Source organism: Microtus ochrogaster, unplaced genomic scaffold (assembly GCF_000317375.1).
Source record: "Microtus ochrogaster isolate Prairie Vole_2 unplaced genomic scaffold, MicOch1.0 UNK124, whole genome shotgun sequence".
NCBI lineage: Eukaryota > Metazoa > Chordata > Mammalia > Rodentia > Cricetidae > Microtus > Microtus ochrogaster.
The window spans coordinates 506,588-523,997 of NW_004949222.1; positions in this window are offsets into that span (position 1 = coordinate 506,588).

Here is a 17,410-nt window from a genome sequence, read left to right on the forward strand (position 1 = left end):
TCTCTACCCATAAAATCTCCCAGGGAGATCCTTGTGTCCCCTAGTCCCTCCCACAATACCCAATCTCTACCCATAAAATCTCCCAGGGAGATCCTCGTGTCCCCTAGTCCCTCCCACAATACCCAATCTCTTGGGGAAGGTGAGAATGAAACAGGAGGACTATGGGGAGAGACGAGAGAATAAAGAAAACAGATAACATGTTCTGTCATGGTTTATTAATGATAACCAAACGTAGATATGTAAAAGGAAGTTAAACATGTGCCCAGGGACAGAAATGATGGGATCTTTTTTGGAACAACATGAAGTTATCCCCGATCACAGTACTGAATTTTGTACAAATAAGGATGTACTCTGACTGCCAATTAGTAAGGCTGCGAGATTTCCCCAATATCCGTGGCCTGGCTCAACTTTCCTTCACCTACTCCTTGCATCCTCTCTGGAACCAATAAACCAACAAGGTCAGCTCCCAGCAATATCCTATACTATTTCTTATAATTATTTATTTCATTGCTCCTGTCCTATATGACATAAACTCCAGGAAGCAATCATTAAGTCCGACTCACCACTGCATGCCCAGTGCTAACCGCAGTGTCTATTGTACTGGTGGTTGTAACAGCTGGAGTTCACAGTCTGGCTCCCGTCTAAGCCAATCTCAAGCTTGATAGTTATCTTTTTTTTTTTTAAGATTTATATATACAGTGTTCTGTCTGCATGAATGCCTGCAGGCCAGAAGAGGGCTCCAGATCTCATTACAGATGGTTGTGAGCCACCATGTAGTTGTTAGGAATTAAACTCAGGACCTCTAGAAGAGCAGTCAGTGCTCTTAACCTCTGAGCCATCTCTCCAGCCTCCAATTAAAGGCTTTACATGAGATGGGTTGGCAGTATCTAAACATCCAAAGGGGTCCTCCCAGCTTGTCAGGATTACTTGAGCAATAAAAGAGAATTCTCCCTACATGAAGACACCTATGTAAAAAGTTACATATTGAAGCCAAACTTTTAACAAAGTTACTAAGGTGATTAGTTCACGCCCATTAAACTACAAACAGATAGTGCAGTTAGCTACTGCCACAGCTTGGATTATGAGTTGAAAGGTGAAGGGGTCTAGCAAGCCCAAGCATGGCAAATATGTCACCTGTGGGTTTTACCTTTAACCCTTCTCTCCCATTCCTCTGCCTGGCTAAACCATTAAATTACAATCCTAATGATAGCCACCAAGGTCCATTCCATTATTTGACCACTTCCTCCTCTTGAGGCTGACTACCAACATCCAGCTATTAAAGCACTTAAGTCCAGCAATCAGAAGCCCCTCATTTGGCTATCCTAATTAACATGCCCAATCAAAACAAACCAACAGCATCCTAACACGGGGTTTCTCCTCTTCCCTGTGTGAACTGCCATTTGCCTACAGTCTATCGCCTCTCTACTCAGAGGAAGTCTTTTGTTCCTCAGATCAAATATTCCTTCCCTCTCTCACTTATCCCCCTTTTCTCTTCTCCCTAATCCTCTATCCCCTATCTTTGTCTCTTATTACCTGACCTTTATCCCTCTAGGGCACATAAACCTCCTTTGTGTCGAAATCTTCGTCTTAGGGCATCTTGTGCCAACTTCAAGGTTATTTCAATAGGAATCTCACCTATTAGTGAAATGAAATGAGGCTTAGGGAGACACTGCAACAAGCTGTTAGCAAAGGAACAGCTGCTTTGCTTTATACAGATATTGTCTCCACTATGAGGAGAGCATTATCTATTAAAGTCACCCATATGTGCATGTCCTTGTGAAACACACATCTGAAACGTTATCTGTTTCTAGAGGACGAGTTAAACGCTAAGTCAATATACCCAGTTCAAGTAAATATTAAGTCACCTGAGAAAAAACTGAGGACCCAAAAATACATATGGTTCATAACTTGATTTCTTAATTCTTACTTAAGATGCAAAAAGAGTGAAGTTAATCAGTTTCTCCAAGCTTTGTTTCATTTAACAGTATATCTTACAAAATCAAAGAAAATTTGCTTTTAGGATCCCATGGCAATTGAAAAAGGAAGGAAATCCCAAATGTGGAATGAAAACCTCATCAACTAGGACATGCCAGTCAACACCTAAGAAACAAGCACAGTCTATCTCTGCTCCAGCCTGGCAGCTTAAAAAACAGTTATCTAGTCAAAAGTACAGACAAAGTGTTTCATAATTCCTTCTGACTCTCACGCATATGAAAATCTCTTTCACACACACACCATGGACTCTTTGTCAACATCCACATGGGTATCTGTTTCATTTATTGGAAAAAGTCTAAAAGTCGATGCTCAACAATACTCATCCACATTACATTCCAGAACTTAACATAACTAACAGAAACTGGTAAGACAGAAACGACGAGACGTGCTTCATCTAAAGCAAAAGGCAGACACTGCCTAGTACCTGAGAGAAAATTTATGGAGCACTTTTAATGGATTTTGGGGGCCAAGAAATGGCTTTAGAAAAATAGAGGGCACGCAGGAGCTGCTAAGCACGGGTCAGTCACGCAGAACAAATGTGAGGAATAGGGAAACAAGCCTGTGCATTCGGTGAGCGCCCAGTGTGGCTGGAAAAGAGAGTAGAAAGAAAGAAAACCAAACCCACCTTCTACTCCTCTTTGGAAGGAACAGGGGAGCAAAGCCCAAGACGACAGTTAGAGGCAGGCCAAGACGGTCCCATACCAAAGTCTTCATGAACATATCCAGACTTGAACTCAGGGCTTAAATGTGAATCTCCTCTCATCTTGCCCAGAACAGACGGGAGTTGCAGACAGTTACGCTTCCTGAACTCACTGACTCTGTAGTCTAATTGACCTCCAAGACCTTTAACTCTTGATTTTTATCTCAAGTCTGAAAAACAACTGTTTAAATGTCACCTCTAACACTTATGAGCTATCTGACCTCAGGAAAATGACTTAACCCTTCTGAAATACAGTATCTCCAGATGTAGAGATAAGGTATAAAGCACTGACATCATAAAGCTTTGTGATAATCACTCAATACCTAAGATGTCACCAGGCATAGAGAAAGCAATAACTGCTAAGCTTTGTTGTTCCTGGCATTAGATTGCTATTCTTTTCTACCCACCTATGCCCATTGTCCCTTTTACCACCAACAGAAATCAGTGATCACCTCTTCCCTACACAACTGCCACTGCCCAGTTGGGTTTCTTCCACACACTGACTATTCCATATCTACATCATAAACTCTTTGTGCAGGAGACAGAGTGGTTTAAACTCAAAGTGAGTCATGTCTTTCTCCTGCTCATATCTGGTGTGAGACTCCTATATCACTAATATAGCATCCAAATTCCTCAGCACACACGATTGTTCTCGTCATCCCAAAAAAGTAAAATACAGTTACCCCGAAGTCCAGCTCATCTCTCATAATCTAACCATCAAAACAAAAATTCTGTAATGTTCATATATTAAAGTGCTACTGTTTTTCATTAAAATCACTTTTAGGTAATTAATTAATATCACCTTTAGTATGGTGACTAGATTATCTTTGTACCTCAGAAACATATTCTAGTATATCACAAACAATAATTGTTTGCTAAGTGAAAGTTGGAAAATCATGAATAAGCATTGAAATATCAAACTCAGTTGTAGTGGCAAAAATAAAAACCTACTTTAAGTGCTCTCATAAAGATACTAAATATAAAGTATGTGCATAGTTTTTAGGAGGAAAATGCAATCTGAGTTAACTTACATGGATATACATCTTGCTATATTCACTTCCCTGCTACACAGATCTAAAACCGAGTTTCTGCAGTTTATTCAGTGGCTGAACTTCCGCAATCCCTTAGAATTCCTTTATTAGATGAAGTGGCAAAAACCCTGCTTCATAATGATGTCCAATAAGACTCAAACAGAAACAGAAAGTTCAAGCCGATAATAGCTGCGGAGGACACAGAGAGTAACATTTTATCCAAAGTATAGTCCATAATTTTCCTTAAATGTCTTTGACATAATTTTGGTTTTGCTTTCTTTAATACGTTAATTTCAGTGTTTGGGTGGAGGTAATAGAAGAAAACAAGTTTACTGCAATTATAAGCACATAGCACATGTCGAGGGGGCTGAAAGGGAATTAACAACTCTTCACTTAGCTTTTGTATTAAAAGTACTCCTAAAACTCAGTTTTAAGGTCTGTAGCCCGGCGCAATGGTTCACGTCTTTAATTCGAGCATTAAGAGTCAAAAGAAGGTGGATCTCTGTGAGTTCGAAGCGAGCATGGTCATCATAGACGATTTCAGGACAGCAAAAGATACATAAACACTCACTCAAAACAACAACAAAAATCTGTGAAAAGTCTCACTAACTTCACCACGGTACGGTATTTTAAAATACACAGACAATGGGAGGAGCTAGTTTGGTTTCTGTTATGTAATGCCTTGGCAAATTCTAAAATGTGCATGCACCTTGTACCAAAAGCTTCTCCTCGAACTCGTAAATAACCTAGAGAATCTTTCTTCCGAAACCTTTGTCAGAGGCACCCACCAACATCACTAACACACGTGGGGACGCACCTCCCAAACCAGTCAGCCCCTGGGCGGGTACCTGGAGCCACTCGCCCCGCCCCCCCCTGCTGTGCACAGCGGGCTAACGCTGCCAGCGACACACAACGCATTTTCTGCACACTATCCCAAAGGTGAAGCTAAACATCCCGGTTACATCACCCAGGGCCCTACCAGCCGCGAGACCAGCATTCGCTCACCAACAGGACATCCGGAAACCTGGCGACTGTTTTAACCGACACAGCCGCGACTTCCGAGTGCGCCCGAACACGCGCATGCGCACTGCACTAGCGCGCTCTCCTGGAGTGGCAGCGCTGACAGGCTAGGGGGCGGGGCCTCGGCCGAGCGCCTCTCAGGTCGCACCGCGACGCCCCACGCGCGCCTGCTCTCCTCCACGCCTTCAGTGGATCCCGGGGACACACGGGAGAAACATCACAAGAATTAGCTAGGGGGTTCTTGCTTTTAAAGAGATCCACAGCGGAGCACCGGGCTGAGCTCCCAAAGTCCGTTATCAGAGTGGGATGAGTGAGAAGACAAGCAAAGAGGTCAAGACCATGATGGGGACACCCCCTGAAAGAGCTGACCTGAGCTAAGGGAAGCCACCAACTCCAGCCTGACAGCGAAGGAGCCATTAGAGGACCAAACTAGTCCCTCACAGTTGTACGTCTGGGGCAGACTGTAGGGCCACTGACAGTGAGACCAGGATTTATCCCTACCGCTTGTACTGACTTTTTGGAAACACATTCTCTTTGGAGGGTACCTTGCTCAGACTAGATATAGTGGGGAGGGCCTTGGTCCTGCCTCACAGCAATGTGCTAGACATTGTTGACTCCCCCATGGGATGGGATGGGATGGGATGTGGATGTGTGTGGGGAAGAGGTGGAGGGAATGGGAGGAGGGGAGGGAGTGGGAACTGGGATTGGTATGTAAAATGAGAAAAGATTTTTTTAAAAAAACGTGCTCTAAATCCTGAAGCCAATAGCAACCCTATTCCTAACCAGAGTCCAGATTCTGTATGGTTGACTGAAGCCCTTCTAAGTTAAGAACCCAAAGGCACTTTATGCAAGAATGTAAATACATAAAGATAACAATGTTATTAAGTGTTATTATCCCAATTTAGGGCTATTTATGCTATTTTCAGGTAAGTTGAAGAACACAACAGAAAGGATTTTGTTGGCATGAATATTTTTCTTTTTTGACTGTATTTTTGGGTGACCAAAAGATCATCATAATTTTAGAAACTTTATAATGAATAAAGTTTTGGATTATAGAAAACTGAACAAAAGTGTGTATACTTCACAGGTTTATCGTAACTATTTGGAATAATTGGGAATCATCTATCAGGTTCCAAGGTATTTTTAACACAATAACATTTTTTGTATCATTGTCAAATGTTTCCCTATTAATTTAAATGGAACCTAAAATGTATTCATTATGTTCACCCATTTTTTTCTAGAAAAGGGAAGAATATTGAAATCACCTTAATGAAAATGTAGGTCCTTTGCTCATTGCTTTCAGTTGCACACAGCAATAGCTACACTGGAGCTCCAGTGGCGCAATAGGTTAGCACACGGTACTTATACAGCAATAGCTACACTGTCTAATGGCAAATGTTACTCTTTCTTCCTGACAGTGTATCCATCCAAAACTGCACTGGAGAAAAAGACGAGATTGTGTGCATTGATTGGAGAGTGAAATTTATCTTTCATGTTTTTTAATAAATTAAAAAATCAAAACCAAACAAATAAAAACCAAAACAACATTTTAATTACATTTTATCAAATAATACATTTTATCATATTTTCTCCTCCACAAACTAATCCTATTCTTTCCACGTTTTTATGCATCCAATTTCTTAATTTTTCTTCTTTCTCCTAAAAAATTTAGCAAATCATAAAGTGAAAATTGTAACAAACAAAAACCCAGTAAGACAAAAGAGTGCCCCAAAGAGAACAAAATAACAAATCCCACCCAGACGCACACACACACACACACACACACACACACACACACACACACACACACACAGTAACATATAAAATTTGTTTTGTGTTGACTAACTACAATAAAAGGCAGGGGCCTTTCCTGTAGTGTGACTGATACAACCAGTGGCCCTCCATTGAAGAAAATTGATTTTCTCTTTTTTTGACAGGCTTCAATTGCAAACAAGCTTTGGTTTGCTCTATACAACCCGGTGGTAAGGAAAGAATCATAAAGATAAAATTTACTTATGTTATAAAATATGGGAATGTCTAGCTTTACCTCCACTGACTATCATTTAAGTTGCTAGAAACTATAGTCCATGCTCCCAGAAAAAAAAAAGTGAAGGGAATAAAGACCACCTGGAAGTAGCTCCATCCTGTTCCTCCACTTCAACATAGACCTTTACAAACAGCAATGGATCCGCTTACAAAATGTTCCCACACCTAAGGCTCAGGGAAAATGAAGATGACAGTGGGAAAGATCTTGAAAGTCAGAGGATGAGGGAGCTTGCTATGAGCATATGTATCCTAGGAAGAGTAGAAGGCATACCAAAAAGTCTTACAATCATGATTCCCAAACTATGATCCGAGGAAACATCACCACAGTGAGCATGCCAAAATGGAAGGAACAAGGCTCACAAGGCCTCTCACCTGCACACCCATCTAGAGGAAAACTGGTAAATCTAGGGATGGAAAAGTTTTGACCACAAGGGAAGGGAACACAGATTGGCTGCCTAGTGCCAAAAAATGATCTCTGACAACATAAATACATGTAATTTACATGGACTCTACAGTATATATTTAGAAATGTATATGTATACACAAACATGTATATACAAGCAATAACAGTTAATGAAAAAAGATGCCATGTGTATTTTAGGAGCAAGGATGGGAATAAGGGGGTTTGGGAGACAGGAAAGGTAATGGAGAAACAATTATATTACAATCCCCAAAATAAACAAAATAACAGTTAATAACAACAAAATAATTAACAAAATTTGAGAAAAAATGACACTGATCTTCAACAACTGATTTCAGAATTTGTGTGTGTGTAAGCGGAGAGAGAGAGAGAGAGAGAGAGAGAATGTTAAGCTCAAAAAATTTAGTAGCTCCTATTTGATAAAAATCAGTACAAAGAGCCTTCAGCTAGAGTGATTTATGTGTTCACAGACTTCCCTGACCTTGTTGTTGAAAAGGTATTATGGATGCTATTATTTTCACTATGGATTTCTCTCACTGTTGTCCAGTTCTCAATGAAATGGTGTTTTCACATAGAATGCAAGGTCCATTACTTTAGGCACAATCTGAACCTCATTTCCCTTTTCATAAACTGTGTCCTTCTTAGTATGTTAGCTAATATTCCCAACATCCCTTTGAATTAAAGCTGATTTAAATTCCAGCACTGATGTGAGGGCCATTCACAATATGTAATGTTGTTGCTATACTCCACATTTTGCTAACATTCCCTCTTAATGTTAATCTTAATTTAATCCTTTCAAAACACTTCCTTTTATTGCATCAGTAGTCTATTATATTCCAAATCCCCGCTGAGGCAATTTACCGCCTTGCTGATGTCTTGGCTTCTGTTGCTGTAACAAAATACCATGATCAAAAGCAACATAAGATAAAATGGTTTATTTACTTATATACCTTGGGCCAACATCACTGATAGAAGCCAAGGAATGCCCATGGATGCAGAAATTCAATCAGAGTCCATTTAAGAATGATGCTTACTGGTTTCACCTCCGTGACAGCCACAGTTCTCTCGTTCTTATAACTCTCAGAACAACTTCCCAAGTGTTGGCTCTGTCCACAGGCAGTAGGGTCATCTCATATCAACCATTAGTTAAGAGCATGCAACACACATGTCTACAGGCCGAACCAATGGTAGCCATTCCTCAATTCCCTGTTCTCAATGTGTCTAGGTTTGTGCAAAACTGACAAAAATCAAGCAGCATAACAGCAAGACTGGAAACACTAATAATTTCCTTCACAATACCCAATCATCTCAAGAAGAAAGAGGCACTTAGATTGGATCTATTTTCACCATAACTTAGTCCCATGTTGAAAGCACTAACTTTGTACATTACTTAAGATTTTGGTATAGCTTAGTAGTACTCTTGTTTAGACAAAGGATAAAGATATACTGTATATGATCTAAAAACTTAAAACAATTTAAGTTTCAATAAAGCAATTTATACCTGTACTTTACAAGAGAATTTGAATCTGGTCTTATCAAAATAATGTAACACTTTAGGACAAAGTTACACCCTAGCAACCCTTCACTAGAGACCAAAATGGAGAAGACCTCCACAGCCACCATGACCTCCTATGGTAGACAGGGAGGAAGGTGACCCAGACCCTGCAGAACACCAGCATGCTGAATGCCAGGAACTTGACTTCATGAATCTCTCAGGAATATTCATGGCAAAAAAAAAAAAGAAAAGCCAGAGTAAAGCTCCCAGAACCAAGCAACCCCAGTATCCCAGGACAGAGTGGAACGCAGTGACTGAGCTTTTGTTGATCTTTAGAATTAGATTCAATTTAAGGATTCATAAAAATAGGTCATTCTGATACAAATATTTTTGTATTTGTAGAATTTCCTAAAGAACTTGTTTTACTTCTGAATGCCATCCATGAATAATTACAGTGCTAGAGAATGAGTCTCTGCTGTATTTGTCTTAGAATTCTCATTCCTCAGAAACATGGAAAATCCATGACTTGGACCATATGTCTAATTGATGATATTTTCTCCTTAAAATTTTTTATTAATTAAAATTTACACTTACGTATAAAGTATTTTTAAAATACTATTTTAAGAATCAAATAATGCTTCATGATATTGTATTCAATTTTCATATTTATGTCCTTCAGTTCCTGAAGACATCTCATTAAAGCATATTTAATAATATCCGTAACTCAGACTCATAATACTAATGCATGAGTATTAAATTATATTTCTGAACTTATAAAGTATTTTTTGGAAATGAAACATAATAAAATATCTTAAAATCATAAAGAACAAATCACTCAACTATATTTGGAAGACAGGATATAATACCCTCTGACACAGAGCAAGAGTATTCAAAATGTATTATATATCTGTATAAATTGTCTAAGAATCAGTTTACTAAAAAATTTTAACCATGTTTCTATAAGAGAATTTGTTTAATCAGTGAAAAAACTTTTATAAAGATCAAAATAGGAGAAACTTTCAAATAAAATATCCAGAAAAGTGCTAATTTTATTAATAGAAAAATTATCAGAAATAACATTTTCATCTGTTTTTAAAATGTGCTTTTAATATTTTAAAATGTTAATTATTTTAAAACATAATAATTTTAACAATCACGTCATTTAATTTTGTATAGTCATTCTCATCATATATAAAAATACAATATACCACATAATAATATTATTATATCATCATTTGGGTTTACTTGCAAATCAGTTTCCTGTTTGACATTTGGAATGTGACTAGGCCAATTTACTGAAAAAACTATTAGACTGCTCGCTTTTTTAAGTGATTTTATTGAGCTCTACATTTTTCTCTGCTCCCCTCCCGGTCTCTCCCCTCCCCTTCAACCCTCTCCCAAGGTCCCCATGCTCCCAGTTTACTCAGGAGATCTTGTCTTTTTATGCTTCCCATGTAGATTAGATCTATGTGAGTCTCTCTTAGGGTCCTCATTGTTGTCCAGGTTCTCTGGGATTGTGGTTTGTAGGTTGTGTTTCTTTGCTTTATGTCTAAAAGCCACTTATTAATGAGTAGATATGATATTTGCCTTTCGGGGTCTGGGTTACCTCATTCAATATGATGGTGTTTTCTAGCTTCATCCATTTGCCTGCAAATTTCAAGATGTTATTTTTTTTCTGCTGTAGTACTCCATTGTGTAAATGTACCACATTTTCTTTATCTGTTCTTTGGTCAAGGGGCTTTTAGGTTGTTTCCAGGTTCTGACTATAACAAACAAAGCTGCTATAAACATAGTTGAGCACATGTCCTTGTGGCACGATTGAGCATCCTTTGGATATATACCCAAAAGTGGTATTACTGGGTCTTGAGGAAGGTTGTTTCCTAATTTTATGAGAAATCGCCACACTGACCTCCAAAGGGGCTGTACCAACTTGCATTCCCACCAGCAATGCAGGAGTGTTCTCTCTACCCCATATCCTCTCCAGCATAAGCTGCCATCAGTGTTTTTGATCCTGGCCATTCTTGCAGACTGCTCTTAATGATATAACCTTCCTAATTTGTCAAAATCCTTTACATGATGTATGAGCATTGACACCTTCTATCCCTATGAAATGTATTAATCTGACTTAGCACAGTCTCCAAGTAGTTCTGTTTCCACTAGCAATTACCTCTCATCTGAAGTAACAACGATAAAGACGCTGTTTTGCTCAGATTTGCATTTGTCATTTGTGAGTTTAGAGCTAAAAATTCTAAACACAAAAGTGTATTGACATGGTTCATGTACTTTTAATAATAATTCTTATTGCTACTTATAAAAGTGTCATTAATGAGAATTTCCATTATCTTGCTGATGAAGTGGGGACTCACCTAGAAGACAACAGAAATGCAATTCCTACTGACTAAGCACTGAGGGATAATAATATGAAGTCATCATGGGAATCTAAGTGTGAATTGCAGCTAACAACTGGAAAATGTGTTTGCAAAATTCCAAAGCGATTCAAACTAAATAGGAAATGGGATAAGAGTCAGAGACTAAGGAAAACATGGGAAACATCAGTCCCAGACATGGTGAATAGCACCAAAGCTGAGCAATTTCCACTGGTTACCTCGGTTCCACACGTGAACACTGAGAACTTCATAGCTATGTTTAGAACACCTTATGCAGGGAAGTATAACAGCTTCAGAATATCCCTGAATTTATGTTTATTCATTAATTAAACGAACAATTATCTATCTGGTGTTGATTATGTCCCAAATCTGTTACTGTACATATGCACAAGTCAACCAAAATAATATTCTGCTATCAAAATCTCAAAGCTGACAGCTTTATTTTTCCTGTACTCAATGTCACAATGTCAGCTCAAAACTGATAAGAAGGGTTCATTTAGAGACTGTTTTTTTTTTTTTTTATTTTCTAGACAGGGTTTCTCTGTAACTTTTTGGTTCCTGTCCTGGAACTATCTCTTGTAGACTTGTAGACCAAGCTAGCCTCGAACTCACAGAGATCCACCTGCCTCTGCCTCCTGAGTGCTGGGATTAAAGGTGTGTGCCACCACCGCCCGGCTAGAGACTGTTTTTTAAAGCAATGTGTGTGTATATTCACAAACAGCTGTGTAATTTTAGACATGTAATCATGTATACTAGACCAAAAATAAGTAACCTCTCTACAAAGGCCTTTAGATTACGAGCTGATGTAGGACTCCTTGGCAGACGCTTGAAGATACGCAATGATGCAGGCTCTTCATATTGAACTCATGCCTGTGGTGTGCATTGTGAATTCATGGCAGATCAAGAGAACTTCTGCAATGACAATTTTCAACATAAGGAAATCCATGAAGAAACAAAAATTAGAACTAATCTCTTTCAATGTCCAGATTTTGAAAAGGAGACCAGTGTAAGAAATTGCAACTAAACTGTGATACATTTAAAAGTATTAAAATAGTGATCTACATAAGAATTAATTTTATGTAGTTCCTAATGTTACAGTGGAAGCACAGTCCAGAAGCGCACAGAGTTTCTCTACACAGACACAGACTTCTTTTTTGTTTATTTTTAAAAGAAAGCAATCTTTTATTGTTTTACATACCAAACCCAGTTCCCACTCCTCCCCTCCTCCCCTTCCCTCCATCTAACCCTATTACTCCACCCCATCCACTCCTCAGAGAGGATAAGGCACAGTGCTTTGGGGAAGGTCCAAGAACCTCCCTACTATATCTAGGCTGAGCAAGGTATCCATCGAAAGAGAACAGGATCAAAGATGAATACTGTTGCCACTGCCAGTGGCCCCTCAGTCTGCTCCAGCCATACAACTGTCACCCACATTCAGAGGGACTAGTTTGGACCTATGCTGTTTCTTTCCCTGTCATTGCTGGAGTTGGTGAGCTCCCATTAGCTCAGGAAAACTGTTTCAGTGGGTGCCCTCATCATGGTCTTGACCTCTTTGTTCAAATTCTCACTCCTCCCACTCTTCAACTGGACTTTGGGAGCCCAGTGCAGTGCTCCCATGCAGGTCTCTGCATCTGTTTCCTTTAGTTGCTGGATGAAGGTTCTATGGTGATGTTTAAGATGTCCATCAGTCTTATTACAGGGCAAGTTAAGATCGGGGTCCCTCCCCTGTATTGCTTAAGGTCTTATCTGGGCAGACACAAACTTCTAATTCAAGATATTTATGAAGGAAATAAAGAAGCTAATAACTTACCTCAAATTAATTAGAGGATTGTAACAATTTTCTTCTATAGGTTTCTGAGTCATGAAAATAATGAAACAACAGCCAGCCCACAAACCTCCATCATCATCTTCCTTGTGCTTTATTCTCCAAAATCGGCTGGTTTCTGTCAAACTGCAAAAGATAAGAGAAAACTTCAGGAGCAAGAAGGCAATAATGAAAGCACACAGCTTCCTCCTGTGATCTGAGATTCCCCTCTGTATGCTGTGAATGCCATTTTAATAAAGAAGCTGCTTTGGGCCTATCGCAGTGCAGAACAGGGCAGGGGGGGAATTCCAATCAGAGATAGAGAAGAAAAGAAGGCAGAGTTAGGGGGAAGCCATGTAGCCACCACAGGAGACAGATGCTGGCTGCTGGAAGGAACTTTATTGGTAAGGCACAGCCACTTGACAGTATACAGATGAACAGAAATGGGTTAATTTAAGATGTAAGAGCTGGCTAGAAATATGTTTAAACTGTTGGTCAAACAATATTGCAATTAATATAGTTTCTTTTATAGTTGCAATTAATATAGATTATTTTGGGTCTGGGTGGCCAGGAAATGAATGAGCAGCCTCCAACTACACCCATGCTGGCCAGAACCTATGATGGAGCAGTTGTGAAACTTACTTCTCACACCGACAAACATCGCACACACGTTTATGTCTGCGTGTTCACTTTTTACTGTTGGTGACTGGAGGTTCACATATATCCCAGTTTCTTCCCACCCATCCAGTGCAATGCTTCCTGGATACATTTGGGAAATTCTGGCCTCAGGATCTGCATCTGAGGTCTAGAACTTATGATCAACACTTGTCAGAAAACATGTTGGGAGGATTATGGGCTCCATCCTCAGGTGCCATGACTTTATTCATGTCCATTGCATAAATGATCTCCTCTTTAGTAGCTCGGACCACACCCTGTGTCAACAGCCATGTGCGTGTACCCCACTAGTGATCATTTCAGTGGGTTTCATCAGAAATTCCACAGTTAAATGAGAATCGATATGGACATAAAAGGCCCATATCATTCAGAGAGCCAAGTGCTGTCTATATTGTTCCTAACTACTGTGTGCTAGTTATGTGTATAGAATCTCAATCTTCCTGAAATTCCTGCTGTTGTACTCAATCCAGCAATGCCTGGAATTACACAGATTCAACTCCAGCCCTGTCCAGTATCAGAACCTGTGTGGACATTCATGATCAGTCCTACTTACAATGCTTATCTCTTGCCTGATCCTCAGTCCCAATTGACCAGTGCTTTTTGATGAAACATCTCTTTGGTTGACGTTTCTCCACACCTGTAATGAGTCTTTCTCTGTCCCATCAGCCAGCTCCCAAATAGTGACACAGAGACTTCTTATTAATTATGAAAGATTGGCTTGTTTCTTACTAACTCTTATAATTTAAATTAGCCATTTCTATTAATCTACATGCTGCCACATGGCTCATGGCTTTTACCTCTTCTCCTGTATATCCTGCTTTCTCTGCTTCCTGCTGGCTACTCTGCCTCTCTTCTTCCTAGACTGCTCTGGAAGTCACACTTATACCTTCTACCACCTAGTTTTTGGCTTTTTAGCATTTTATTAAACCATCACAGTGACATATCCTTACATACTATAATCAAATATCCTGGAACATACATCTCATTAAGATATTAAGATTACAGAGAAAAATTTTATACTTTTTTCTCAAAATGAAAATGAGAGACCTTCAGTGTCATTTATGGGAGAATTTATTTCTTATATTTTCTTCTTTTTTTTCTGGAACAGGGATTCTCTGTATAATAACCATGGCAGTACTGGAACTTACTCTAATATTAGGCTGACCTTGAACTCACAAATATCACACTGCCTCTGACTCCCAAGTGCTGGTACTAAAGGCGTGTATTATTACAGCTGGGGGGAATTTTGTATCTAATATTACCAAATACTTTATTCTTTTTCATTCATCTCTAACTGACATTTGTTTTGATTTAATACCTTGACTGTATTGGATTACACGGCAATAACACAGACACATGTTTAATTTAGTTAAATTCTAAGGAGTCATTACAGAATGGTCGTTGAATTTGATTTTTTAACCTTTTGAACTACTTCATACTAATGTCCATAGTGGCCACACTGCATTGCATCCCCTTAAAAATGATGTAGCATCTTTAACTCCATCTCTCCATCATCACATTTTCTGCATGGTTGATATTTCACTGGGTTGTAACAGAATCTTACAATGTAAAATATCTCAGTTTCTTGGTAACTATGCTTTGAACTTGTTCCATATTTTGGTTGAATAATATTTTTGTCAGCTTAAATATTTATTGTTTAGTACTTTTGCAGATTTATTGATTGGGTGAATTGCGTATATGCTTGACATTTTCAGTCTTTATGTATTCTGGATGGTAGTGCTATGTCAAGCGAATTGAGAACTGACATTCTCCCCACTATGGGGACTGTCTCTCTAATTCCACTATGGCTACTACACATGCACTTCCTGAAGGTATCATCCCATGCAACAGCTATTGACATGCCTTTCTGAGCTCTGTTACTCTTTCAGGATGTCATTAGCTCCACATGAGCATTGAACTGGGATCCATAAAGCACCAAGTTATGTCAAACCTACAGCTTCAACACTGAACCCTTTCAAAGTAATTGTTGGATTTGTTTTGCCCAGACTGAGAGATGAGTTCCAATATGGTTTTTTATAGAGACATCCTTTTTGTTGTTTAGAACATAAGTGGTATCACTTGCACTGTCTTACTCTTCCTGCCTGAAGATCATGTCATCGATCTGGCTTGTTGAATAGAGTAAACAACGCACACCTCTGTATTCTTCCAGAATATCAAGGAAAAACTTTTTTTCTCTATTGGTTATACTGTTGGCTGACAATTTTAAGCCAACTCACTAAATACTTAATGTGTATTTGAAATGCAAATTTGTTTCCATGTTTAACAGATAGTATTCCATAGTTTTCTTATGGTTTTGTTGTATCTTTATCTAATGTTGCTAACATGTTATGTTTGGCTTCATGGAGAAGTGTGAGATGGTCTTTATCACTTTTTTATTTCATAGAAGACTAGAAGAATTGGTGTTATATTTTCTTATTCAATATATTTATTTATTTGTTTACTTATTTATATATTTATTATTCTGATTCTCCTTGCCCCCGGGTTGCCCAGGAGATTTCATCTAATTCCCCTTCCCAGAGTAATACATGTGTCTCTCTTAGGGTCTTCCTTGTTACCTAGCTTCTGTGGAGCTGTGGATTGTAGTCTGGTTATCCTTTGCTTTATGCTAATACCTACTTATGAGTGCGTACGCACCATGTTTGTTTTTCTGAGTCTTGGTTGCCTCACTCAGGATGCTTTTTTTTAAGTTCTGTCCATTTTCCTGAAATTTCCATGATGTCATGTTTTTTGTTTTTTTTTTTTTGTTTTGTTTTGTTTTTTTTTCGAGACAGGGTTTCTCTGTGGCTTTGGAGCCTGTCCTGGAACTAGCTCTGTAGACCAAGCTGGTCTCAAACTCACAGAGATCTGCCTGTCTCTGCCTCCCGAGTGCTGGGATTAAAGGTGTGTGCCACCATCGCCTGGCCTTGTTTTTTTACAGATGACAAATATTCCATTGTATAAATAAACCAAATTTTCTTTATCCATTCATCTGGTGAGAGACATCTAGGTTGTTTCCAGGCTTTGGTTATTAGAAATAATGCTGCTGTGAACATTGTTGAGGAAGTGTCCTTGTGGAAGGATTGAGTATCCTTTGGGATATATATATCCGTGGGTCTTGAGGTAGATTGAGAACCAATTTTCTGAGAAACCACAATACTGATTTCCAAAGTGGTTGTATAAATTTTCAGTCCCGCCAGCAATGAAGGAGTATCCCCTTGAATCTACATTCTCTCCAACAGAAGATCTTCAGTATTTTTGACCTTAACAATTCTGACAGGTGTAGGACAATATCTCAGAGTGGTCTTGATTCGCATTTCCCTGATGATTAGGGACGTTGTACATTTCCTTAAATGTCTTTTGGCCTTTTGAGATTCTTTTGCTGTGAATTCTCTTTAGATTTTCTCCCATTTTTAGTTGAATTATTTTGTATTTTGATGTTTAGTTTCTTGAGTTCCTTATATATTCTGTCAGATGTGGGCTTGGTGAAGATCTTTTAATTAATTAATTAATTAATTAATTAATGTTTTAAATAAAAAATTTCTGCCTAGGCAGTTTGGATGCTCACCTTACTAGACCTGGATGGAGGCGGGCGGTCCTTGGACTTACCACAGGGCAGGGAACCCTGATTGCTCTTCGGGCTGACGAGGGAGGGGGACTTGATTGGGGGAAGGGGAGGGAAATGGGAGGCAGGGGCAGGGAGGAGGCAGAAATCTTTAATAAATAAATAAGTAAATAAATAAATTTCCACCTCCTCCCCATCTCCCATTTCTCTTCCCATCCCCCTACTCCCTCCCCTCCAGTCCAAAGAGCAGTTAGGGTTCCCTGCCCTGTGGGCA